Genomic DNA, 26,909 nt, shown 5'->3' with positions numbered 1-26,909 from the left:
ATGTGAAATTCAGAGCTTCAAAATTCCAGTCAAATTGTTAAGCTGATACAGTCGTGAAAACGCTTGTATGAAATTCAGGGAAAATGGAAAAGGAGATCTTTACTGGTGGTCATACTTTTGGACCCCCAGTTTAGCGTTCATAAACAAAAAAACATTGTTGTGATTATTAAGAGATAAGATAAGATAAGATAGAACTTTATTAATCCCTCGGGTGGGTTCCTCTGGGAAATTCGACTTCCAAAAAAAGCACAGCAACGACCAAAGTTACAGTTACAGAACTGTTATATATATATATATATATATATATATATACACACACACACACACACACACACACACACACACACACACACACACACACACACACACACATATATATAAATACAGAGACAAATATAAATAAAATATACAGAGGGGATAAATAGAATAAATAGGAATAAAAAATAAAAATACAAGTGAATTGCACATTTCAAGTATTGAGTCTATTGCACTGTTGACTATTTACAAAAAGTATTGCACAAGGTATTGTACAGTGAGGTGCAGAGGCACTACAGCTTAGTTGTTCCCCCCTCCTTTGTCCTCCTGTTTCCCCTCCCTCTCCCCTCCAGAGAGGAGTTAAACAGTCTGATGGCGTGTGGGACAAAGGAGTTTTTAAGTCTGTTAGTTCTTGTCTTGGGGAGAAGCAACCTGTCACTGAACAGACTCTTCTGATTGTTTATGGCCGTGTGCAGAGGATGCCTGGCATTGTCCATAATGTCCATCAGTTTCTTAGTAAGGTAAAGTAAGAAAAATAACAAAAATGCAAAACTATTCCACAAGGCCTTGTTAAATGTAACCCCCCCCCCCCACCCCACCCCTCCACGCAACACGCACACTCTGTTTACAGATGTAGTCATATTAGTGATTCATTCCTTGCATGCCTTATTGTTTACCATCTCTCTAGCCAATATTTGCTTTTCACTGTGTTTATCGTCCAATTATTATCAGCGTAGGTAAACGAATGCGAGCCAGCCTGAGGATGCGCATTTATCCCTTAGTACTCATTAATACACCCAGCTCCACATCAGTACTGGTCAGCGACAAAAAAAAAAAACTCGTTGCTGCACACAAGCTTTTGCCAGACTTTCAAAGGGGACTGCACAAAGCGAGGGACGATGAGGCAAACAGGCTGCCATTGCAATATCATCACAGTTGTTATTGTGCTTTCAATTTCTTAGTTATAGCAGCAACTCTGAATCAAATGTAAAGCCCAATAGACATCTGATTTGTGTACTGTCGCGGTGCCATAGCAGCAGGGTGAAACTAATCTTTGATATTTTCAAGTGGGCACACCAATAGAGCCAAATGTTTTGGTTCCTTTAGGCGTGTGCATGACAATTCCAACTCATTAATGAACCAGTCTTTGCTTTCAGTGACTTTCCAATTGAAAAATAATTTTGGCAGTTCTAAAAACGTTACCATTTTTTCTTTTTTTCTCCCCCCAGCTTTGTGCCAGAACCTGTTTTTGAATCAGCCGAGGTTTAAAAGAGGCTACGCAGCAACAGATCGCGCTTCGTTTCATATCTGTAACAACCAGCTTCAACAGATGTTGATAAGTATTGGCAGTTATGAAAGGAGAATCATGTCAGCATCAAAACATTGCTCATTGTTTGCTGATTGGTCCCACACAGGCGAGTCTCTAAGGATGTTTTTCACACTTAAATCATGCAGCAAACACTAGGTTTCTGGCTTCATGAGGTGATGATCAGAATATTGAGCTGCATATTGTTTCTTCTTGTTTTTTCCCTAGAATCAGATACAGTACTGTATATCCATAATTGGCACTGAGACAAGCCCATTTGCCTAATAGGAATATGATAAATAAAGCCCTTCATCAGTGAAGATTTATGAAGAACAAATGCCTAATCTATCAGTTAACCAAAAATAAGACTGACTAAAGAAAGAAATCCTTTATGGAAGAATATGTGTGAATAATACCAAAAAAGAGAGGACAGGCAGGCTTATTCATCCTGCTAACATTCTTCTTGACTTAATGGTCAACAGTGGCTGTAAACAAGTCATTATATGACTTGAAGGAAAATCCCAACGTCATATACCCTTATGGTGCTATTTATACATCAGCTAACTGTGGTTGTAGAAGGGGAGACCTTGTTATCCTCTGCTGCAGGCAAAGACTACAATAAGGATAACGCAAGCAGTAGAGTGAGAGGTTTTCTGCCAAGAAAGTGCACAAGTTTCCCTCAATCAAAACATGTCTTATGGCTATTGTGCATCAGGATCTGTTGAAGCTATGACCATTAAGATACTGATTTGGTGTCCCTCTCTGTTCTAAGAGAGACCTTTCCCTACGTGATTGTCGAGTATTTGTGAAAAAATGTGTTAAAAAGGAAAACCTCGCTGTTTATTTTTTTATTGTTATGAGGTCAAGTTAATTTATAGAGCACATTTAAAGTCAATATAATTTGGCAAAAGTACTTTTCAGAGAAAATTAAAATGCCTTCAAATAATTAGAACGAAAAGGAAAAACTAACGGAAGCAAATTTATGCAGCTGTAATAATAACTTAATGATTTCTCCAGCAGTTTATGACTGGATTTAGAAATTACAATAGAAAACACATGACGCAAACAAGGTTATCGCTCCCAGGGAGCAGAATATGGCACATTTTGTCAAATCTGATGGCTTCTTAGATGTGCAGTTACACACTGGTTGTAGCAAGAGTTCAACATGTGGATATGGATGCCTGTTTAAAACTAAATTTATAGAATAAATACAGACTACTGTGGAAAAGTGTTGAGCACCTCTCATTCATTTATTTTTCCTTTCTATTTTATATTGATGCATGCAGAAACACTCCTTGGAATTTAGTTTAAAAGACACAATTCTGACCAGCTTGAAAGTCAGTATTTGGTATGTACACCTTTATTCTTTAACTTAGTCTCCAGGCATAAAGAACATTCAAAGCTCCTCTTTGGATGTTGGCCTTGTTTTGTTTGTAATGTTGAGGCACGGCAACTAGAGGGGCCAATCCATGATTGATAGTGGTCCACTGTGTTTTTCTATCCAGGTATGCTTTTACTGCAATGCATCTGCGAACACTGTCATACTCAAGGTCTTTCCAATCATTGCATTGCATGGTGGATCAAAACCTGACCGTACTGTTTTTGTTTTCATAGTTGGATTTTTTTTTTCCTTTTTCTTAAGAACATTCATTTGCTGTAGATAGTTTTTAGGCCTGCCCCTTCTTCTTTTGTCTGCCACTTATCAAGTTTACTTATTATTTTTTAAATAAACATCACACATCATAGCGAGATATGCCCATTTATCTTTAAGAATCAACTTGCTGGTGCAGAAATACAATTTTAAGAAAATAATCAGGATTGAAAATGCAGCCAATTTCCAGGGATACAGTCTGAAAGTCTGAAGAGCTAATAATGGATTGCATTTATATACTGCTTTTCTAGGCACCCAAAGCGCTTTACAGTTCTACTATTCATTCACTCTCACATTCACACACTGGTGGAGGCAAACCACAGTTGTAGCCACAGCTGCCCTGGGGCAGGGCTGCCATATCGCGTCATCGGCCCCTCTGGCCAACACCAGCAGGTGGTAGGGTAAAGTGTCTTGCCCAAGGACACAACGACCAGGACAGAGAGAGCTGGGGTATCGAACCGGCAACCTTCCGGTTACAGATGAGCTCGATGTGGTTCCACCTGAACCATGGTCGCCGGTGCTAATGCTGAAGACCACTTTGAAATTTCCAAGTAGGTTTACTTCCTAGGAAGCAACATATAAAGAAATGAGGGGTGACTTTGGCACAGTACTGCATAAACCTTCATAAGTAGTGAGGGGAAAACATAATGTGTGTGGTCAAATGGGCTAACTGGCAAAACTTTGCTGGATATCGTAGAAAAATACACAAAATATACAAGTTTTAAAATAAAATCAGAAAAGTAGTCAAAGGCTGGATGTCATTTAATGTGTAGCTACAGTTCTGATGTAATTTCCATAAGTTTTATATGGATAAATGGAATGTAGGTAAATGCTACAAATATAGGCAGACAAAAATGAAATTCCCGTTGAAGCTGCACAGTGGTGAAATAAATGGAGGTCAAACTATAATAAATGTAATTTGATGTGAATCTCCTAAGAAGGTCAGTTAGGGAGGGCACAGCGATGATCGTGACCATGTCAGTTTTGCTAATGTTTAGACAGCATGCGGCAAAGTAAAACTGCAGTTGGTGCAGTTCCGCTTGTCATGCTTCATATTTGGGAGAGTGTGAGCGTGTCCTGCAGAAGAGAGAGACATGTCAGTAACAAGGTCACCAAGCAATGAGTCTGGAATGACTTTATAAATTTGTTCAGCAGCATCTCTACTTTTTTGTTGAGATAGTTTTTTTTCTTGATCTGCCTTTCGCTTCTGCTTTATTTCTTTTTGTCTTTGTACTAGGAGACCTCCTTGGACCTTTCAGTTTTCCAATTTGTAGCAGAGTGTGTGCTTTGGAGATTTTATTCCGGCAGCATCCCTAACGGCTGTGTGGTTTAACAGTAGATTCAAAGTTTCCATTTGTTCCGGAAGCTTCCACAACTACTGACCAGAAGAGATGACAGCCCTGCTGCCCTTTCAGCTGTGCCTTAAGAGACATGTTTCAACTAGAAGTCTCTAATCACAGTTCATGCCCTTTCACATGACATCAGTTTTGAATGAAGCCAAAGGTTTGGCCTGTGGGCCCCTGAATTGTTTATATGTGCTGACCTTTCATCTGCACTGATACTGTATGATCACTAAACATATCAAATAGCGATTCTTGTCTTGTTTTGTTGCCCGTAGAACTGTTTTCTCATAATTTCATACATCCAATATCATGAAATATTCTTTCAGTGTTTTGGCTTGGCCTCATAAACACTCTCAAACCATCTACTATTATTAGGATTTCGTATCCAGAAGTATTATCCAATACTGCAATCCCACATCTTGTTTCTTCTCACAGTTTATGATGATATGAGCGTGTCAAGGAGCCTTATGGAAAGCGCCAGTTGCAAATATCCATCCTGTCCTCTAAAACAAGGAAGCTCAGGTGAACGCTTTTGATCACAGTGACATAAGTGAATGGAATGAGCAGGAAATGGAGATATAGCAATTGGGACAAATCGCTTCTAAAATTGAATATGACAAGCCTCTGATTGTAATCTCCATGTGGACTTTTGGGGGATGGAGTGTCTAAGATGATGTGAATCTGAATGAATATGAACCTCATTTGCAAGGAGATAGGTGGAAGGAACCTGACCAATAGGTACATCAGTATGGTTAACGTACAAGGCTACATATAGGTACTGCATGCATTTGTTACAAGGAAATTTGTATTTTAACTACTTTGGCTGTCATGCCTGTCTGTAATAAATTCTGCCCAGTGGTGAGTCTAGAGTCTGTTGGTACCCTAAGCAAAAATTCACAGGAGGCCCTTCAAACAGCATTCTTCATGTTATAAGTAATCTGATAACAAGCACAGCAGTCCAGTAAAATGACATTTAAAATATTACTCCGGAAAAGAATGTGCAAGACAAGCAAGCAAGATGATTGGTCAGAAAGTGTTAATAGTGTAACTAGTGTAACTACATGTCCTGATTCGTGCACTCAGTCTCAACTTCATTCATGGTTGCTTTGCTAGCTAAGTTAACTAATGTTAAATGTTAAATTAAGCACAATAAATAATGTGACGCTAGTGGAATTTACATCGTTCAAGGGTTTCTCCCCCTCATTTCAGGCTAGGCTAGCATCATTTTAGCTATTTAACATTAGCATTAGCATTTAATGCCTCTGTCAGTGCGCCCCAGGGCAGCTGTGGCTACAATGTAGCTTGCCATCACCAGTGTGTGAATGTGTGTGTGAATGGGTGGATGACTGGATATGTAAAGCGCTTTGGGGTCCTTAGGGACTAGTAAAGCGCTATATAAATACAGGCCATTTAATAATTTCGGCTCCATTCAACACCATACCACTTTTTCTTCTCTTTCCCCTTTTCCCTCTTTTTTTCACCTCCAGAAAGATAACTTGGGTTGTTCTCATTGGGTTGCTTTAAACAAACTCATTCTCACCACTTGCAGTGGAAAGTTTCAGGCCACAGGGCAGTTGCCTGCCTAGCATGGTAGCAGCAGTACCTTTGACTCTACCCAACACATTAAAAGAAAGAAGAAACAAGGAAGAGCAAGCCATTAGGTTTAGATTTATTCCAAAGATTTTTAAGTAAACTTGCTTTCAGCCTTTTCCCTAAATAGAGTGGTACAGATAATGTGGCTAAGCTTCTGGCTTGTTAACCTGCCTAACCAGCTGAAGGTGCATGTTTCTTGCTCCTTCTTACTTTGTTTGTGTGGGCTTTGGCATTGGTTAGTACAGTGTTTTCTTAAGAAGAATGACCAAAATTGCAAAAATATTTCACATTTAATAAGTAATATATTATTTGATGTATTTTCATAATGGCTTTGTTTGTAACTTCAGCTTTGTTGACAAGCTGGTTTTATCTGGTGATAATTGTCATATTTTGACATTTGACTCTTTTTGTACTTAAGTAGCCCCAACTACGATAAATTTGAGTTAGTGGTTTTGGTTTTGTGTTTAGGCATTTAGGAAATCCTTTAGTAGTATCCAGTCTCTAGCTCAGTTTCTTTCCACTCCTGTCTCATGATAAACTACTGCTCTTCTACACTTTGGGTCCATTTCAGCTTGATGAGATCACTACCTTGCAATCCTTGGTCACTATTGCCTGGCCAGGCCCATCGTTGTTACGTGTGCGAATTGTGAATTATGAGTGCATGGCATACAAATTCAGGCTATATTAGTGTGCACTGTATAATGTGCAGCTGCAAGTTGTTGTGTCTGTATGAGCACGTTTAGATTTAAAATTATTTACCTCATGCTGATATTGAGGCCTGCTGCTGTTTGCCTGGAAGATTAAAACAGCCAGTAGCGTGAGAACCCCCCAACCCCCTCAGTCTCTCACACACACTAATTTTCAAAACACACACACATCGATACACAAACAATTTGGGCTTAAAACAAATAAAAAAGCAGATTTACACATTTGAACACTAAAGAAAATGGAGACAAAAACACGCAGTGCCTCCATTTCAATATAAAACCTCAAATGTATCTAATCCAATATGGACTTTGTTGTGCATTAAGGGATTTTTTTTTTTTTTTTCATTTCTGTGGAGACTTTGTTCCTTGTCTGTTTCCTCCTCCCTGTTCCTGATCTGTTAAAGTAGTCAGGGAGCTGTTGAAGTTCAAAAAAACATACTGTTCAAAGGCTAATTTCCCAAAATACAAATAAGCAGGATTTCAAAAGCTGATTTCAAAGAGCAAAAATGACAAAGTTAACATTCCCTGTTTTGCTCAGATAAAGCCTGTACAGATTTTTTTCCCCACTACCGTCAGTCTATTTCTTTATTTAATAATTTTATCCAAACTGCAGATTTATTTTGCATACATTCCTGTTTGACTTTGTCCCTTTAACAGTGCTATTTTCAGTTCTTCAGTATAAGATTACACGAGCCACTCGCCTACTGCTGTATACTCCCATCCCTGTGCTGACAAATGGATCAGGATGTGTTCACCAGACTTCTGCGGGTGGTGTCTGGCATTGGGAAACTTGTAGCATATTCTTTGGTTTGTTGTGTGGGAAGAACCGCAGTGGATCAGGCTCAACTGTCCTGGGATTTGGAGAGTTTGGAGACTGGATCAACCAATTTATTCTAATCCCAGATTGTCAAATACTGCCATTTTGCCAAAAGTTGTGGGATCAAAGAGATAAAAAGCTTTTATTGTTCAAAAATCAGTCGGGCCTCACATGCACAACATAACATACAGTGACTGGTGGAATGAAACAACAAGGTTTTGACACCAGAAGCCCTGAAAACCTACTATTATCCCCAGATGCCAAGTCAGCAGACTAGTTGATGGATTTCTGAAAAGCTGCTGTGAGCTTTTTCTTTTAAACATTATCTTGTTGCCATGGTTTTGCACTAAGGTTTCACTGATTACCTTTTTGAATACCTTTGTGAAAGTTCCCACTTTCTAAAATTACAGGTCTCTCGAGGTCTGTGGAGGATAGAATCACACAAGACACAAAGTACACCAAGTCCTTAAACCAGGAGGAAATGTGTATTATGTTAAATTTGAACCGTAATTAAAGTGAGGCAGCACATAACACATCAGAGGTGAGTATTATAAAAAATGTCTTTACTTGTGATGTGGCATCTAAACTCAATGCTGACTACCTTTTAGAACCTCTGATGCTGATGGGTGGGGTTTCGAACAGCAAAAGGAGACCTGCCCATTTCAGTTCTGGTTACATTTTTTTTCCTATTCCTATTCAAGCTTTAATGGATTTAGTTCCGTCTCTTATTCGCACTTTATTTCACCCTTTCTGTTGGTCTGTTAGAGAGACAGCTGAGCAGAGCCGATGATAACTGCCATTAGCATGTCTCTATTTGGGTGTTAATATGCAGTTTCTCTGGGATGGCATTTTGCACCGTGTTATTACCGCTGTCCAGATGTCACTGGAAGGGTTGGCTGGGCTGCGCGTATGCATGTGTGAGAGTGTGTTTCTCGGTCCCTCTTTCAGGCCCTCTTGCTTTTTCTCTCCCAGTCCACCTCTACAATCCCAGACTCGCATTTATGTTCCTCTTCCAATGTGATGAAAAGTATCCTTAGAGAGTTCCTATAATTTTAACTAATTTCACACAATGTCACAGCATCCATTTATTTGGCTTTATCTCTACTCCCCATTGTGCTCATGGAAGTGCAAATTTGGGCTTTTGGAGACTTCCTTTTCTTTATTGTGTCCCAGAAACTTTAAAGTCCTTATGTATTAAAAACAATTGTGTGTGGACTTTTTGTACAAATGTATGCATATATAGTTATATACATATATTTCATCTGCTTGTTCATATGACTTTATCATCATCTTTATATGCAGCTGTGATGTTGGTCTATTAGCAGATACTGTATTGTTCCCAGTGGTTTGGCTAATCTGTTCCCTAATTGCCTGGACAGACAGAGAGAGGTCCAAGCTCCATTTGGCCAGTCCATTTCACACAGGCCTGTTTCCCCATCATTTAGCAGGTGAAGCACATTACACATCTGCTAAAATGAGAGGAGGATGTCAGATCAGGAAAGGGTCCATACGAGTAGTGGCATTAGGAGAGTGGCTGAAAAATACAAATTTGTATAATGAACATTTATGGTATCAGAAACAGACTGTTGAAGATGTGTATCACAATTCAGCCCTTGCCAAACTCCCTCAAGTCCTTAGAATTGAGCATTTTTCCGGTTTCTGTTGCGTCAAGTTTAAGGACAAAATGTTCACTTGCTCCCTAATACATCCCAACTACTAGCAGGTGCCATAATGAAGAGATAATCAGTATTATTCACACCAGTTGTCAGTGGTCATAATGTTATGATCAGTGTATTTCTTCTAGAATATCTTGGTGTGAAGCGCCCAGTTACGATATTGGCTTTATATATTTTCATTATAGAGCTAGACCACACCAGCCTGGCAGTGTTTACAGTAAAATAATATCTAATCAGGAGCAATGCCTCTTCCAGAAATCCAGAAATGATAACCTGGTTACTGAAAAAAAATCCAAAAACCTTGTTGTGAAATATTTTACATAGGAACCATTTTTCTGCAGCTGCCATTTGTATCAGTGTTCAGAGGGAATAAGGGGCTTGTGTGTATGTCAACATGATAGGAAGTAAACATTAATTTTGTTTCCATTGGATGACCTGTAATGTTATCTATCTGCATGCTCTTCAAACACAGTTTTTGTAAAAACCTGCTTTTAAAAGATTCAACACAATCTCTGATATGGATGCTGCGCAGTACTTTTCAGTGACGGTGACAAGCTTTTACAAGCTGGTTAGAGAAAGTAGTCAAAAAGTGTGTTATACATTTCCCTTCCCTTTGAATTTCCCTTCAGACCAGGGAGTGCTGCCATTAGACACCCGTTGGTTGTTGTTGCACTCACTAGGTGTTTGAAACCTGGGGAGTGACTGAAAATTCATTTCTGAAAATTCATTTCTATTATTGGTGTTGCCTCCAAAGACAACGAATCGTTTATTACCACTTCATAACTTACCTCCAGAAATGTTAAAGTCTGTTTGATCAGTGATTTAAGGCCAGGATAAGGCATTTAGTAAATGTTCTTTTCACAAGGTAAAAAAAGTTCCTGTTGTTTCATTTTCCTGAAAATTCAGAAGCTTACTTTGTGCTGTACAGTAGGTGTGCGCTTCTGTGCTTTTATACATGCTCTGCTATTACAAGCTTTGTCAAGTGTGGCATAATTATAGTACTAAAGTTACATGTTCCAGGTATTGAGGAAAAACATTTATAACAAAAGGCTTCATTGCAATCTTTGGCAGACAGAACTTTAACAAAGACGACGGGAATAATAATATCAAATTGCATTGTGGGAGGTGATGCTTTTTTATGCTTTTGAATCTTTATCTCTGTTTCAGTTTGGGCAATTTTCTCCCCAACACTTTAAAAAAAATAAATAAATGTTTAAAGACACATGGTCATGTTTTCGACCACCAGCAGCAGGTTTTCATTTTTGTACAGGGACGAACACCTAGGTTTTTCAAAACTTTAAACTAAAAAATGAAAGACAGAAATTAATGTTGGGGGGGGAGGGGGATATTCGCAGATTCAAATGTGAAAGTCGCGGTGTTTCATATTTGTTTTTGTACATTTCAGGCCTCTATTCCAGGATAAAGGTAGACTTGAGTGGCTTCTTTGGAGACGCTTGTTAGCATTTCTTGTTGCCTGAAATATGTTTGTGTGAGCTGCTCATGTAAGGACATTTGAATGGAATAAGTATGTGTGTATGGGCAATGGGCCTGCCCTTCTCTCAGACAGAGCCCTGGGGCATTGAAATCTCCCGCTCTCTCGTTCATACTTGCTCTCTCCTCTCTCACTCTTTGACTGAAGACTTTGGGGAAGCATTCAGCTGCAGAGTACAGATTCAGCCTGGAGCTTATATTTAGCCAAGTCCCTCGCAGAGATGGCTGAGGATTCCCAGTAACAAATGATACCTCACACTTCAATGCAACAACTGCACTTACTATCCAAGGATGTATATTGGCGGTGGGGGGGGGGGGGGGATAAAGAAGCAGGCATAGGGTAGTGCTCACGTGTGTGTTTGCCAGAGCATTCTTGATGCTGCAAAAAATTTTTACAAAGCCAGAAAGAAAGAAATGCCAACTAATCTCACTACCCGACACTCACAGCACAAAAGCTCATCTTGACTTTGGTTGGCATCCAGGTCATCTCTTCCTCTCCTTCTTTCCTCCCTCCATCTTTTATATGGTCTCGGCATGTCCGGCCTGATGTGAGAGGAAATATTGTAGAGGGCAGAGGCAGCCCAAACAATGAGAGATAGACAACCTCCCCTAATTTAATCTTAGAGCAGATGGTAAAACGTAACCTATGGCCTTGACAGATTGCTGTTTTGGTAAAGCCTTCCAGCAGTATCTGGAAAAAGTGGGAGAAGCAGATGGATGAGGTTGACAGGAAGTGAAATGGTGGAGGGTAGAATACAAAGATTGAAAAGAATTTCCAGTGGAATATCTGAGCAGGGAACGCTGAAGTGTGTGAATAAAAGCTAAAGCAACACCTAAGGACAATCTAATATCATTTAAAAAGTGGAGGCGCGAGTTAACCTGACAGATTTGAAGATCAACAATCGCAACCTCTCTGGGTCAAACGAGAGCAAGGGAAAACTCAAGAGAGAAATGTCAAAAGCGTGAAAAGACAATTAGGAGCTAAATCCCAACGAGCAGTACGAAGAGAGACGAGACGACGAGCGGGAAAAACAACTCAAAGCTGGATGATAAGCATGTTCGAGTTCTTCTGATCATTTGTCATCTGTGATGCAGACGATGGAACAAGTTGAATGAGTTTTAATTAGGTATGCCGCACGCGGGGTAAGCCTTAACCTGCACCGCTGCTTTTCTGGGGATAACTCAACGCAGTTCTCGTTTCACGGCGGAGCCTAAAAAAAGAACACGAGCAAAATAATCAAAAGTAGAATCAAAAATAGAAAGTCATGCTTTAACACACAATAGAGTGAGTAGAATGTATTTCGTTTTCTTTTGCCAATTTGATCCCCAAAAAACATTGTGCCAAACATGTTAAAATGGATGTAGTTTATATCATAAAACGAAAAGAAGATTGATATACATGTACTGATGAGATTAAAATACACTGCCTCTCAAAGGTTTGGCATTTACTTAAAAATGTCCTTGTTTTTTAAAATAAATAACTTTTCGTTATCTAAAACAATATGAAACTGAATAAAAGGGAATTTGTGCAGTCATCTGTTATACAATGGTATTAGAAATTATTTGAAATGTTTATCGATTATCTATGTAAGCACCCAGAGGCCCTTTTTTTCAGCAAACATTAAGCCAGTGTACAAGGGGATAGTCGTATTAGCTAATACTCTACAACTTTATCAACCTGTGTGGGATTTATTAGAAAATGCCTTACAGTTTCTTTTCTAAGAATAAAAGCCAACCCATGTGGGGATCTGAAAAAACAAACAAACAATTTCACAATTTATTGATTGATAGATACTTTACTGATCCTGCAAGGAAAACTGTTGTGTTGCACGAGCATGATAAAGAGTAAAAATAGTAGAGTTTACTATAATTAACACAGTTAAAATAAATAACTATACTGCTTTTACCACTGCTTTAGGTTCTTTCCCCGCAGTAGAGGTAAAATAAGGACTTCTTCTTAACAGCCAGTGAACTCATGAGAGAGCTGTTTTGTATTTGTGGTAATCTAAATACATGCAAATGAAGCTGCACAGAACTGCTGGTGCTAATGAAGTGGTGTGTTGCTGTGGGAGGACGCCATTACCTCTGGCACTGTTTTGTGTATTGAGAAGGGCTTTAATCGGATCAGAATCAGAATCAGAATCAGAAACTTTATTGTTATTGTCATGAGAACAACGAAATTAAGAATGGTCCCCGATCATTGCATCATCCCTAGCAATATCAAAATATAAATAAAACAATAAAATTCAATAAATAAAATAGATAGAATACTTAAAATACTAATAAGATATAACAGTAAAACATTCACATACATTCCCACACACATGCTTCAGACCGTGCATAGATTAACACAAGAGTGGCGTGATGGACATTTTTTTGTAGTATTCAGATGTGTTATTGCGGTTGGATAACAGCTGTGTTTGAGTCTATTAGTCCTTGCTCTGATTGCCCTGTACCGTCTGCCTGAGGGCAACAGTTCGAACAGGGAGTGGCCAGGATGTGAGGTGTCTTTTATGATGTTTTGGGCCTTTTTAAAACAGTGGGCGTTGTGTAGAACTTCCAGTGTGGGGAGAGGGCAGCCAGTGATCTTTTGGGCGGTGTTAATGATCCCTTGGAGTGCTTTCCTCTGAGCCCCTGTGCAGCTAGTTTTTTTTTTTTTTTTTTTTTTTTTTGAGCTTATCAGAATCCTCTAGGGGCGCACGAGAAACACCAGTGGATAGGCCACTACAACTCCACACTTTGCTTTGCTAGTTGATTCATGTTGTTATCTCAACATTATGGTTGAAGAACTCTTGGGGGGGGCTTTGCGAAGACTCAGGCAGACAATGATAACCACTTATTTCTGTAATAAACTAACACATGCTTTGTGCTAATTGAGTTCCAAATTTCTGTAAGCAAGTCTGAAAAAGGTTAAATTGGCTTTGCTAAAGTGGAGATTTGCTTTCGCAATCCGCTGCTGTGTTTCCTCGATTTTAAAGCAGCATTAGACTGAGACTGCGGCTTAAATCGATGCAAATTTTCATTAACTAAATAAGCATTATATGACCATTTTCGGTTTTTTAAGGTTCACACATTTTCACATCTCCTCAGCAATGTTTAAAATTTTCATGATCTCATCTTTACGTTTGACTTTGATAGCTTAATAGGAACAGGATGATATTTTTAAGGGGATATACTGAAATGAAATGAGAAGTAATTAATATTCTCAAATGCAAGCTTCTGTCCCAATTAAAGAGATGCACATGAAACTGTTTTAATTTTATTAGGAGGGCACACAGGGTTCAGGCTTTGAGAAATAATGTTTTTATTTTCCTTTTCCTCACCCCCGGTTTTCATTGCCGTTTAAATCTAATAGGGTTTTAATTAGAACAAACAGAAGCAAATGATATCACTTCCTAATGTGAGTATGAATGTTGTCATTTACAAAATCACAGGGCATTTAAACTTCCAGGTATGCAATCTGCTGGAGAATATATTTAGAAGAAGATTAACCTCTATGGGCCATAAGTTCCTACACATTTTCACCCAACCAGTATTATTCCTGGATTTAAGATATTTATTTCCTACCAGATTAACAGTCGTCAGCAATTAAGGTGGTAGTTTCCCTCATTAAAAAAAAAAAAGACGTCCGAGCATCACTAATCTGTTTTGTATGGTTATGGTAACATGGTAAACAGCAAGGGTGACACATGAAACCAAGAAACGCGCCATAAAATTGAAGTTCCTCAGATAACCATTTGAGGCTGTGTTCAGAACAAAGTCAATCTCCACAGAATCCGAAATTTATTTTAAATAAAGAGTGAGGTTCAAAAACTATTTAAATCTCTGTAAAATGACTGTACTGCACAAGGATTTTTTTCTTTGTATCTCACTGTTAAAGCTCTTAAAGTCTTTCTTTCTTTCAGCAGTGCAGTTATAGATAAACTGAGCTAGCTAGCATTAGCTAACAACTAAGCTAATAATAAGAAAAGCACAAATCTAATATTTTAAAGCTTTAAAGTATGACTTTACATGATATGTGATATTGCATCTTTTATATATAGTGTATAGTTATTACAAAATGTCTTTTTTTACTTGTTTAAAGAAAAAAAGTTCAGTATCCTCCAAACACAACTCTGACCTTGTGGAAACATTCCTAGGATCTGATTTGGGACATCTGGGACTTTTTTCCTCAATATTGATTGAGAGACATGAGCAGGTGCACATGGCTGATCATATGTTACAGGGGATCATTCAAGAAATGTTTATGGATGACTGGTGTACTCCGGATCAATATGCCAGCCACACATTCCATTAGGCCAGTGATTAGCTGCAATAATGTCCAAGTAATGTATTGTTTAGGTTGATTTCGCTGACCCAACAACATATATCATTTTGGCAAGCTTCAATTTTCTATCATATCTTTAACAGCATCTTAAATAGAAAACCAGCCTTACAGAATATTTTCACTGTCTAGTCAGTTGAAAGAGGCTAGCTGAATTTTATTAAGCTGGTAATTCAACACCAGCCAGAGAACTGAAATGAGAAATAGAAATGGCAAGGCACAGTGAGACTTCACGTTTCATGAAGCCCTCACCTGTTTTGAGTTCACCCTCTAGGCTTGACCTCCGCACATTGACAGCAAGCTCCAAAAAACTTTCAGGAGCAGCTGAGGAAATTTGACATGCCCTCAGTTTTTGTCAAAAACGAGCTTTCACTATTGTCCATCAACCTGACCAGGTGTGAGTTAACTGAAATCACCAGCTGGTAAGACTCACTCCACTTTCTTCTTCTTTTTTTAACTCTCTGGAAAAATAAATGTGATTGCAGTTGACAGAAAAAAGAAGTAGTTTTCAAACCAGGAACAATATTATTAATACTAATGACAACCCTGAGACAGGTGAGACTGGAACCACAAGGGTACTTGTTCAAATAAAGCTGTCAAAAGAGGTAAAACAGAGGGAAGAAAACGTAGTCTGTCCAGCAAAAATGTGAATGTTTAGAAGTGTGTGAGTCTGTGCTAGCAGATGACTGTAAAAGGCAATTCATGTTTTTGCTTTTATTTCTCGCCTTGACAAAACAGACACCACAAGTGATAATTGTATGTGCTACCAAATATATTTCAGGTAGTATACAAATCAGGGACTTAAGTCTTCCCAGTAGTCTTCATCATTCCAAGTTATTCCAAAATTAAATAAGAACATCCAAGTGATACTGTCAACTATGTACAGTATACAATTTGTTAACCCTTATATACTGTTAAATTTGACATATTACAAAATTTCTCAGCAGTAAACCTATCCTAAATGTCTAAATCTTTTAGCATGAAATCTGATGACTTTTCCTAAAATGATTCAGAAACACTAAAAGGAAACCATTTTTAAATGTATTACGGGTGTACAGGTGCTACATATTTAGGTAGATTGGGGCTGTTCCAGGTTAGAACCATCACTGTGGGTAAAGTCAGGGAGAACGATGAATTTAGGGGATGTTGAAACCATGAAACCATCCATTCTGTCCTTCAGAGTTCAGGAAGGGCCTTGATTCAGTCATGAAAACTGCCTGTGCTCCGACTACATATGTCGAGGTTCCCCTCAGAGACGTGCATCTGCTAGTCTTTGAAGCATCAGTGGGAAATCTCCAAACGCGAAACAGTAAAACAATAGGAATGACTATAAGTGGTGCACAAAAGGAACAGAGGTCACACAGAGGTCAGCCGGTGCCTTGACACGGACACGAGATCTGCACCTGCAAGCACAACTATCTGCTATGCAAGATATAATGTAAAAATAAATGAATTAGAATCCATTTATTCCGAGTGAACTGGCTGGTTGAACATGTCGCTATTGAGGTAAATGTAGTTGTGCATGTTTCTAGAGTGCAGGTTCTCTTTGTATTGGAGAAATATACTCAGAGAGGAAATTACAAACCTGTACCCATTTTACCATTTCATTCACTGACATAAAGAAAATTCTCTGGTTCTTTTGAGTTCAGAAATAGTAAAAATCTAATTAGATTGAAATGTTAAATGCATCTTTCAACCTCTCAACTCCTTCAAAAATGTCCATAAAACGTGTACATAACCTGAGTAAAGGATGAAATAGGAAGTCTTACAATAACAGCGTGATATTCAGCAACAATCCAGTGAAAGCAGGCATCATACAGGTACAACAGAGAAGAGAATGAACACATACAGCATGTATTCACTGCAGATCTAGAGTAAAAGTGATTTTCCATTTAATATTGTGTAAAAGAAGCACTTAAGTAAGTTGATAATTGTTAGCTTTGACATGCCGCCTACCACAATCTAATATGATGGAAAAACAACCCCTAGCTTTTTCTCTGATACCTGCTACATCCAATATATACAGGCTATTCAGTCAGCTGTTGAAAAGTCAATCTCGCTTTATTTTCTTTATGTCATCACTGCTGGTTTCTCAGTCTGAGGGATATCTGAGTCGAGGTTAATGTGACATCAAGGCGCCTACATGACTGCAATGACACGGCAGCCATCCCGATGCCCCTCTTTTCTTCTTGCCTGCTAATATCCTGTGAAATCCAGAAAACTTAATTTGAGGGAAAGGAGCTGAACCTGAACTAAGCGGATTGAATTAATAAATGTATTTTCCATTTAACGGTTTGATTTCTCCAAAACCTGTTTACAGCCACAGAATGATCTGCCTTTAAGTAAGGTGCACGCCCAAATCTGCTTACAGTTGCCTAAATCTATTATCTGCGCTCCACCTTATGGCAACTCACTGGCTCAGTGTCTAATGTGCGTGTTTGTGTGTATTTGTGAATAAAGGCATGTGGGGGCGCGTGTGTGCCGCCATGATGCGTGAGTATTGTTATGCACATCTGAGGTTAACAGTACAGAATAAAGGGATGTTCACCCAAGATTTGCTTTTTCACAAGAGAGTGAATGCACTTTATTTGTAGGGAAACAGTGAAAGCACAGAAAAAGAGAAGCACAAGGTCTTGTACAGATGATCGCCATGATTTTTTTTTTCATTTAGCAGATTTACAGTAAATGGAAAAAACCTTCAGGACATTCAGTTTTAATTTAATATTGGATGAATTTTATTCCACACTGTATGCATCACTGTGAAAGTCAAATGCTGCGATTACAGATTACACTGCTGCTGTAATAAAAGGGTAAAAATCTTTTTGAAAAGGTAATAAAAACAAAAGTTTCTTTGAACTTGTGAAACAGTTTAAAAAACACTTGGTCCTACTTATTATCTGGTGGTCATATCAATATTTTTAAACTAAGTGCATACTGAAGCCATGTCCTACTCAGTGTGGTTAGATAAGGATGTACTTTTGTGGCCTATTTAGGACATCATCAGGTCTTTCAATAAGAAAGCTAAAATCTAAATCAAGTCGTTCATTCATCGGAAGGTTGTGCTTCGATCCAGAGGTCCTCCAATTCAAAAATCAAAGTGTCCTTGAGTAATATACTGTCACCCATAGCACCCCTAGTATGTAACTGGTGAGTGTGTGAAAGCACAACCGTTGTGTTTGTACAACAAGAAAGCCCTGTCAGGATGAATGAATTAGGATTGTACTGTCGAACACTTTGAGAAGTCAAGGAACACAAGAAGAGTCTATTTATGTGCATCTCAAGTTGAAATGCTGTCACTGAATTGTGACATTTACAAAAAAAGAAGAAAAAAACATTTTATAAATTACTAACTATGAAACAACCCTTTATTCTTTAAAAACTTGATATCTCCAAGACTAACTTAAATGGGCTGGCTGTCAATTGAATTTCAATGATGTACACCAGGGATACCCAGCCTTTCTACAGTATAGACTGTAAAGCATTTAAATACACAAATAAAGTTAATAAGTTCTGGTTTTCCACCTACTCCAATTAAACCTGCTTATGAACTTGAATCTGACTCAATTCTCGCTTTTGTGTGTTTTCAGGGTCATTTGTATGTTTGTCAGCAAGTTTACTTAAGTACTGCCAAGCCAAGGTTTATAAAAAAATTCTGGTAGTGAGGTGTTGTTTGGAACCTGTTCTATGTTTGTATGATTTTTGTTGGATCTCTTTCATACTGATATACTTGGACACCAATGATTGGCTAGGGGTTGTCTGCTGAAACAAAGAGGCATACAGAGCTGTACCATAAACCTCCTTGCAACTGATTTGTTCACTGGTAGGTTGCCACAGTTGCCAGTAGTTTGTATGGAAGACACCCAATTGTCAGCAAATACTCACCATCTCACCAACTACCCACCTATTTTTTTAATGTTCCCTGTTTTTAGGTCCGGGATAACTATTTTGGGTATGTCTTAAAGCACCGTTGTTTGTACAACCTGTTTGGCCATTGGCCATCCGTTTGGCCTCTATGGAGGCCTCAAACTGAACCGAATTTGGGAGTGTTGATCCTTACTATGTGAATCTTGCTGCCTGTTATGGAGTCAAGATACCGTTGGCCTAAATATTATGCCCAGAATTATGCCCATCATCTTCCCAACTGCTGAATAGAGAAATATCTGAAGAAACGGTGTTAGTGAAAGCTTTTACAAACTTAACAAGAAATCCTAAAATGAAACTTGGCAGCTAAAATACATATTTAAACAGAACAGTGAAGCAAACAGAACAGTAATGTGTGCTTATCTTTAGAGGTTTTAAGGTTTCCTGCTCTGTTATTTTTAAGGGGGGGCTCTATAAAAGAAAATCAATTTGAGGCCTTTTCACTGTTTTGATTCTCTTAGGTAATTGAAACTGCATGGTCCAGAGCTTCTTTTAATATTAACTGAAGGTGCCCCGGATGATATAACTTCAGACAAAAAAAAAAGCTAATTTGGCTCAGTGCTTGAATTCGACTTTATTAATTTATCCTAGGTGAATGAGGACAAGTGATGAAGGCCAAGTCCACAAAGTGATACAGCTTGCTTGTTCATATTATATCTCACTATGAGAATAATTACCTCACTGCTCCGTCCATTCATCAGTCCAGAGATGGGACATGCAGTTGATGGTCTAAATTAGGAAAATAGTATTTAAATAGACAAAAGTTTGATGTGGTTTAACTTTTTCAAGAAAATTATTTAAAATGTAAACTGGTTCTGGATTTGTAGCAGGGAGTTCCTGGATTCCACTAAACTGGTTCTCTGGGAGTACGGTATATTGGAAATCTGTCCACGATGGGTCATGTTCACTTGCTGCAAAAGTCTTCTTTTATGATGAAGCTGTGGACCGAAATGAGCAACATTTAACTGCTGACTGCTCAATTCACCAGGTAGCTGTCAACAAAAACGCTGCACAATCTATCTAGGCTCGATTTTGACCTATCCCTGACATTTTCAGACGCAGGCACTCTGAGTCAGTGTTATGCAGACACTGACTTCATGTGGGTTATTTGTCAGCAAAATGGGCATGCCATCAGCTTAAGGGTACTCTTAGACAAGAACAACAAAAAAAAAAGTTATGATGTCTGAGATTGGTTGGACACAAAAGTATTTCTTCTAGCTGTGACCATTAAATGTCAACAGTACATTGTCTTACCAGAGTTGCCAGTATACCTGACGGTCTGCTGAATGTTTACTTGTGGCCTCACAAAACAGCAAGACAGACTGCAAGCGTGTGGGTGGATTGGAGATACAGTACCTCTAAAGGTTATTGAAGAATGGCAACAACAAAGTGACAAATCAACCAGGGAAAATTGAAGCAGCAGACAGCTTTCAGAGAGTGACAGCGGAAGGCAGAGCACTTGGTGAGTTCACACAGGAAACCTGCAGTATTTGCTCATGATGATGCAATTCGGCATAAAATGCCTTGCTTGGGGAGCGTGAACTGATTACTATTTTAGTATACGGTTACTGATTCTTGCAACATAACCAGATTTTTTTTAATTGTCTTTTTTCCCCATCTTCCTTTGTGTCGACCTAAGATAGCTGGATCTCTCCTTTTGATTGAACTACAATTTGTTTTGAATCAAAACCAACATATTTTCACACATTCTCAGATGGTTTGCTGCAATTCATTGCACGTAACAGCTTTGTTAGGGCAAGGACGGGGTCAGATGGGGAATGCGTTTCACAAAAGCCTTTTAATGCTTTTTACATTGAAAATTTGTTTGAATTTAAATGCAGGGACTGTCCCACAAATGAGATAACTAGTCTGCTTAGAGGCTTATTAATCAAAAATGCTCACAATTCATTTCCACTGACAGAAAATACTTTAATTTGGACGAGTACTGCCTTTTCAAAGACACTGCTGGTTTCATGCAAATCCATAGTCATTAACACTGTTAAAGCTTTATTTAATCTCCTTTTTTAAGCTTTTCTGTTTCATGAATAAGTTTTGATTTTCTTCATTACTGCCTGCCCCGCACAGAAATGGGTAGTTTAAGTATATTCTGGTCAGTGATGACACTTGTGCCACTGTCTCTGTAAGTGATGGCTTAGCGATAGCTTTCATTTCTCTTACAGCATAACAAGAAATGCACATAAAGATCATTTATCTGCAGAATGCTGCACATTCCTCTAAAGATTACTCTGTGTGTATTCCAAAATTTTAAAGCATGTTTCTTTAAAAGCTACATGTATTTCATGCCGTTAATTGAAGTTTCACGAGGTCACCGCCAGACTGGAAGTCGCTTGTTTACAAGAGCTTCAGGCAAAAAGATTGAACTAATTACAGTTTTGCCCTGGCCTCACTGGGAGATGGTTTCTGTTGCTTTTGAAAGAGACTGAAATGGTTTAAATGGAAAATTGAACAAAAGTGACTCAGCAGCTGAGCTGCTTCAAGTCAAGATTCTCTTGCAGTGTGGGATAATACTAAGCATGTCTGAAATCTAAGAAGACTTTTAAAGCCCCAGAAAGACTGTGTGTGTGTGTGTGTGTGTGTGTGTGTGTGTGTGTGTGTGTGTGTGTGTGTGTGTGTGTGTGTGTGTGTGTGTGTGTGGACTTTCACAGTCACTTTGGTCTACTGGTGTCTATGAATGTGTGATAAACAACATCAAACCACTCATCAGAAAATATTTATCTTACAACTTAATTCATCAACTGCACAGCCTATTCATTTTGACTTGGATCCATTTAACTTGAAGGTATTTAGTAATTGTGAGCAGAAGATTAATTAATAAGATATCACAACCTTACCATTTTAGACAATTTAACAACTGCTAGGAATTCAACATCAGCCTGCTCTTATATTTAATGAGCCTTCTAATTAACTGAGATGATAGCATACACCACATTGTGACTGTGTCATGTTTTGCCCAGCAGTGCAAACTTATTTGTTTCCATTCTTATTTATTTATTTAGCTGTGCACATATTTTCCTCCCAGGAGAGATATGTGAAACCTTTGCTGGATCCCCATGTCTGCCTCTCCCAGAGGATATGGCAGGCTTCTAATGTTTTGAAGTTTTATCTGATTAAGAAAATGAATTTCAAGCTGTGTTTCTCAACACCATTGGAAATTGGCTGTCATAGTTTCACAGTAATTGCAGTTAAACAGTGTTAAAAATGGATTAGTAATCAAAAACAGTTAGATTTTTTTTTTGTTTTTTGGGGGTTTTTTTCTTGGTGGATTGGTGAGAACTCGCTTGTCTAAGCAATACAGTCATCGTTGGAAAAGAAAAATTCTAAGGGAAAATACTGATGTGCAAGTAGCAGTTACTTATAATTAATTTGTACATATTCAACAAAGTTATGGATGAAAAATGTGATAACGCTACTCAAAGACTTTAGTTTTTCATGATAAAAGAGCTTGGCAAATAGTAAAATAACTATAAAAGAATAGTCAGATTTTACAAATCAGCACGCAAAACTTATTTTGCATGTTTACTAAAAAATAGTTACAAAAAAAACAAGAAAGATGTGACAGAAGTCCTTTATAGGCTATGTAGACTTGGAGATACCATATTAGTGCCTTGCTAAATAGTTCCATACTCGCTAATTTTAATGACACTTTGTATTAATGATGTACCTAGTGGTGAGTGTTTCACTTTCACCAAACAAGTAAAAGATGTCTGGTGCCAAGGGAAGATGTTAATCTCTTTGGAGTTGTGCCAGGACCTTTTGAGGCTGCCCCCTTGTGACAAAGTTAGCAGCTGAAAGTAGCTTTTATGAAGGATCTATACAAATGTTAATATATTACAAATGAAGGCAGTTAACACCGTAATCGTTATACATAATACACAGGTTGTGCAATTCTACTGTGTTTGAAAGTCAGTATTTGATATGATTACCTATATTCTTCAACACAGTCTGAACTCTCTTAGGCAGCTTTCTTATCACATCTTTAAGTAGTTTTCAGGAAAAAAGAAAAAAAAAAACACTGAAAATGGTCAGGTACAAGGACTGGACTGAAAATAAGTGAAAAAGGAGGCAATGTCCCAAGAAAAACTGGAAGTCCTAAAGCAAGCCTGAGGAACTACTGGTCTGGAGCAATACCCTCTCTTCTACCTTTTTCACTGATTGGGAGCTAAATATAAAGAAATGAGAGGTGGCTCGAGACTGTTGCACTACGAGACTAATGCACATATAATTCAATTATGTCCTCTGTTGACATTAGTTGTTGGTTTACATCTTTTGACTTATTTGCGATACCCTACTAAGTCATGATGTACTGAATAGAGGACATCCTTGGCTTTCAATTGAAATCTCATGTATTTGAGTGGCTTCTTTTAGCTCCAAAGAGGCAGGAAATCACAAAAACATTTCAATGGGAAGATTATTTTTTCATCGGTTCGCAGGCACCGTCTATTGATTTATTAATCAAAAGAATGACTGTAGGCATCTGTTTATGTTTATTAAGATCCCCATTAGCTGAAGTAATGCATCAGCTATTCTTCCTGGGGTCGCAAATCTTTAGATTTTAGCAATGTATTATAAGACAGACACATATATACAATGTAACATTTGGACAAGACAAACCAAACATATACACAATAAACAACAGCTCCATATAACACAATTTAGGCCTTGTATCAGGGTAAGCGTTGATAATATAACATTTGCACAACGTGAGATTAATTTACCATCATTATGACAGCACACACACAACATTTCAAATTCATGTTACCATTTTTAACAATGATCAAAAGTCAGACCAAATAAATATCATTTTAGATGGTTTATTTTAATCCAGTTTTTATGGTTTCTTGTATTATCTGTATTGGTAAAAAAAAATACATTCTTCCATTGCCATGTACAAACCTGTTCTTTTGATTGAATTGGTTCTTGCTTTGGATAATAAAAATCTTCTTCCTCTAGCTTGTCTAGTACAGTATCCATGTCTATCCATACTGAAATACAATTTTTTTTACAAAATGATTTTTGTATTTGTAACAATAATATTTCCAATAAGTACAAGTAAAGAATAAAGCTATCTATCTTTAACAATTAACCAATTAATAAATGTATGCATTCTTACAATCTTTGTTCTATATCCACAACAAATTCACTGTCCAAAGTTACACCCAGGAGCCTGGTCTCATAGACCTGGTTAACAGGTGCAACATTAGTAGAAACCCAGCGATTAATTGTAATTCAACATTTAGATCTAGCTTTAACTCTTTTTCAGTGTTAGCTGTTATATATAAAGTTAAATCATCCACATACATAGACATAGTTGCCTCATTGAGGACAAATGGCATGCTGTAACCATATCATACAACAGTGGTCCAAGACAGGTTCCTCGGGGCACTCCACATTTTACAACACTTATGTCTGAAAATGTTCCATTTAAAACTACTGTTTGTTTCCTTTCACTCAAATAATTCCTCATCAGCAATCAGGCAAACTTATAAAAACCATAACGTTATAATTCCTTTGATAGTATTTCATGATCCATTATATCAAAAGCCACTGTAAAATCCAGGAATACTGCTCCAATTATTTTCTTCTCTTCTATCCTTCTCAACCAATCATCAGTCATTTGAGTTAAAGCAGTAGCTGTAGAATACCCTTTTCTATAAGGTAACAAATCAAGCTTTTAATGAAGAATAAAAGGTATAAAATGTATAAAACATTTATTGAAATGATTTGCGATATCAACTGGCTTAAAATTTGACCTTCTGTCTCTATATAGAAAGGCATGTCTTTTTTCTTTTTGCCCATTAAGTCCATTAATACATTCTATAACTTTTTTGACATTTTTTTTTTGCATTTTTAATCTTCTTTTCATAATATAATTTCTTTTTTTCCCCTAGTTAACCCAGTAAGAAAATTCCTTAATTTACAATATACCTGCCAATCTGGCAGGTATATTTATAACCAGATTTTCTGGCTATTAATTTTGCCTGATTGCGCTCTGCCCTATGGGCCTTCAATTCCCTGTCCAACCACGGTGTTCTAACCTTTTTAACAGTAAACATTCTTAATGGTGCATGCTTTTCCACCACTGGCATAAATAACACTTCAAACTTTGCTAGTGCATTTTCTGGATGCATTTCAGATAAAATTTCTCACCAACATGTTTTCTGAACATCATCTACAAATTTATCCAAATTAAAATCTCTATAACATCTCTTAAGGATGACATTTGGTCAATTTTTTTTGCCCCTTTTGTTTTTCTTATTGTACTACTGCAGTTAAATTGTGATGGCTACATCCTGTTGGCATAGTCCTTTAGTGCTACCATTTGGACAAACTATGCTGTCTATGATCCATCTTATTTAAGTTCTGTCAAATAAGTCGGAAATAAGCCTTATGCCATGCGTACATATGGTAAGTTCATTGTTAACCAGCTATAGCTAATATTGAACAGCAGGTACATAGGTTGTTTGTGATGATTCTGTAATGCGCAATCACAAAAGTACTCAAAAAGAGAGAAACTGTATACTGAGAACCACAGGAAGGAGGACCAATAAATTCAAAACCAAAACCAAACATCATAGAATATTTAGTCTAAATCAGCAAGACAAAGGCTTGTCATCCTCTTCCACTGTCTGTGTTACAGATATCAGATATCCTCTTTCATGTGGATCTTAATTTGACATGCAGCACCTACCTAACTGCTGTTCTATACCAGGGCAGCAATTCAGTTAAGCATCTAAAGGATATCTGCAATCATCTCTTGATACTCCATCTAATGCATCCCTGCTTTTTCTCTATCTCCCTCACCTCTTGCTTAGTGCTTCCTTTTTTCCATACCCCATCCTCCAATTTCTTTTAACCTCATGTTTCTATCTTCCATCCAGCACTCTCACCACATTCTTTCCACACCATAAAGTTTCCTCTTCGCATTTCCTCTATTCCCTCTCTTCTACCTCAACTTATTTCTACGTTTTGTCTTTTACCTTCTATCACCCTAACCTACTTTCCTCATCCATCTGTTCCTGACACGTTGTCCTTTCAGATCTGTGTGGTGGTTTTTTGAGTAGTATGTTCATCTGTAGAGTTGGGTATTCTCTGAGTGTTTTTGTATGTGCACTAGGCTAACTGAATGCCAATTTGCTCCAATGCAACATACCAGCATTTTTTAATTTAGCTCTTTCCTTTCAACTCTTTCCTTCATTTGACCACCCTGTGCCCTTAATGATGAGTTTTAACAGCTCAATACATATCAATAAAAATGTGGTTTGATGACCATTAGAATAGGTTCCAGGTTTTTCTAAGAGTAGGCAGAGATCACCATCACTAACTTCTGATGCACACTCCATTATTTTATTCTGAAAGGAGGCCTGAAATATGACAGAAACTGTTCAGTTTAGAAAAGAGAAACAAAGGTAGGCATAGGAGGTATCCAAGAGCAAAGGAGTTCCTATCGGAAAAATCCCCCCTAACACCTTTTTTTTCCCAGTTACTTAATATTGTGGTATAACCATGAAGAGATCAGTGATTTGTGGAAAAGGTTTGGTAAAATTGCACTTTGTCAGAGTGAAGTATCTCAATGATGAACAGTCACTGCACACATGCTCACAGCTGGCTAACAAGACTAATATATTTTTTCCAATTTGGCAGATGAAAACTGGATTGTAGCTCATAGTGAACCTTACTGCAGTTGGACAGCAACATAGTTTGTGTTATTAGTTAACAACAGGGGAAGAATCTGAATATTTCCTTCTTTTACAAAGACTTCATCTCTCTCATTCATACCTAAGGAGTTGGACATGGTGTGATGGGC

Source organism: Mchenga conophoros, linkage group LG3 (genome assembly GCF_057382185.1).
Source record: "Mchenga conophoros isolate Kocher_MC1m ecotype Shallow Benthic linkage group LG3, M_conophoros_male_GT1.1, whole genome shotgun sequence".
Lineage (NCBI taxonomy): Eukaryota > Metazoa > Chordata > Actinopteri > Cichliformes > Cichlidae > Mchenga > Mchenga conophoros.
Note: the sequence above shows the minus strand (reverse complement) of the source record.